Source organism: Mytilus galloprovincialis, chromosome 10 (genome assembly GCF_965363235.1).
Source record: "Mytilus galloprovincialis chromosome 10, xbMytGall1.hap1.1, whole genome shotgun sequence".
NCBI classification, from domain to species: Eukaryota; Metazoa; Mollusca; class Bivalvia; order Mytilida; family Mytilidae; genus Mytilus; species Mytilus galloprovincialis.
Genome location: NC_134847.1, coordinates 73,389,605 through 73,391,936, shown reverse-complemented (window position 1 = coordinate 73,391,936; position 2,332 = coordinate 73,389,605). Strand labels below are relative to the sequence as shown.

Sequence of the window (2,332 nt, the reverse complement as noted above, 5' to 3'; positions counted from 1 at the left end):
GTTTGCTAACATGCATGTGTCATCCTTGTTCTTTGTGCTACCTCGGGTCCAGATTGGGAGAACATTTCTGCATGCCAATGTGCGTTCCTGCCAGTAATATCACTATTCGAAACAAAATAAGAACCGTTGGTGGAATTAGGGTAAGTAAGCAAAGCTTTATATGGAATTTAAAAATACCCCCACTAAATCGAATAATATTGATAGAGTCGAGTAGATGATTATTTGAATCTATTTTCGAACTAGCTTTACCAACAACTGTATTACTAAAGACATATTTCTCAAAAATAGTTAAAAAACGATTACAATTTTATTGGATTAGAACGAACATTTATTGTTCCTGAAATAGACAATGAATCTTAATCAAACAGCAATTATTCAACCTTATACAGAATCACATGGCCAAAACAATAGAAATAATTTATCTTGGTTAATCCTAATTCAGCGGTTTAACTCAGATTTAAAACAAAACACAGTTGCTGAATGAAATATTAAATATTTTACAGTTTATAACCGAAGATGAATAACATCTTCGTACCTTTAAATGCTGTGTTAACTTTCCTGTTTATTTTGTTTTTATTGTATCATTTATCTATTGTTGAGTCTTCATGTTCATACCTGCCAAGTTTTCAAAATGCCCATGGGGGTTTTGCGTGCAAGATGGCTGCCATACTCCCAAAAAACCTTCAAGGAGGCCTTCAAATACAGTGTAATGTTGTTTTTTGGCTTCTTCATACTTTTATAAGCCTCAGTTCATTGTAAAATTAATTGTTTTGTTAAAATTGTGGACATAATTGCTCTTTAAAAATTTCAATTTGGGAGCCTCCATGGGGGAAATCCCCCGCAAATAGTGACAGTTGGCAGGTATGCATGTTACATATTAGTATAAGCGTCTAAGTGTTATAAAGTACAGTCATGAATCATGAAGAGTAAACAATGTTTTGTCTAGAGGTGTATTATTACCAATTCGTGTAGACTCTCAACCGTTATCCATTGTAATTATAACAGGACTAATCTCAACAATATAAAAATTAGAAGGTGTGGTATGATTGTCTCAATGAGACAACTCTTCACCAGCGACCAAATGACATAGAAGTCAACAACTATGTGTCACCGTACAGCCTTCAATAATGAGCAAAAATTGATACTGCATATTACATCCCTTTTCAACGAAAGCATTACAGTAAGTATGTTATATAAGTATGGACAGTTCTTGTCCATTCGTTTTTGATGCGTTTTGTTTTTTGATTTTGCCATGTGATTATGGACTTTTCAAATTGATTTTCCTCTGAGTTCAGTATTTTTGTGATTTTTATTTTTTATATAAGATTACAATTAACAGTAATATACGCTTACTGCGTTATCCTTGATGACTGACTTTTAAACTACTTTATTTTTTATGTGTTATGTCATATTATAGGGAACCATGTGCACAGATTGCGTAACAGCTACATTTTGTGGTCCTTGTTCCACATGCCAGGATCATAGAGAACTTACAAATATGGGTATCAAGTGACACAGGAAAATAGAAAACATCAACAGTGACTAAGTGCTATATTTGACATATAGGTTAAACAGTTAATACTATGTATCTTACCGAGACAACGATTTGTTATAACAATTTTACATGTATGATATGTGTAGTCATTTACACATCAAACGTATTAAACACAAAGTGAAAATTGATATGTCTAACTACAGTATATGACATATTGTTGCAAACATGAAATTTTCCTTTATGTGGTGTGTTGCTATATCTTGGACATTGAATGCAAAGTGTTTAAACGAGCCAACAGAGTAGATCGGCGGATATAACTTCTCACTAAATACAGCATAACATTGGTTGTTTCATTGTTTTTATTATTTTACCTTTCAAATTGTCTCGATCAAAAAGAATATATCGTGTTATTAAAATTTATTAATTTAATAGGCTGTAACTTAGCTTTCGATGTGAAACACGACGGATGTAACTATTGACTCAGGTGAGACTTATCCTATGAGGTTTTGTTTTTGTTTTGCTTATTTCTGAGCTTTGTGTGTAGTGTTTTGTTGATATTTGAATTAATTGGACTTATATTTTTTCGCTCGTTGGTATCTTTCTCCCTTTATTGTTTTTTTTTGTGGTAGTAGCATGATTATAACACCTTTTAATATACCAGCCTTCGATATTGGGCTAATTTAAGTTTACTGTCCGCCATTTTGAATTTAACCGGAAGTAAGACATTTTTTTCAAATGCCTCCCTATCTGAAATCAAAGATTAATACTAGGGGAATTTTGTGCCAAGTTTCATGATTGTAGCAGGATGTGCACAATTTTTCACGAAGCAGCCGTATA

At 32.7% G+C, this 2,332-nt stretch overlaps 1 long non-coding RNA gene across 1 annotated transcript; it reads left to right on the top strand.

The window, feature by feature from the left end:
* On the top strand, positions 1-1,841 carry LOC143048342 (uncharacterized). Its single transcript, XR_012969797.1, has 2 exons — positions 1-140; positions 1,418-1,841. It is a non-coding gene; the product is annotated as an uncharacterized LOC143048342 (long non-coding RNA).
* The last annotated feature ends 491 nt before the right edge of the window (positions 1,842-2,332 follow it).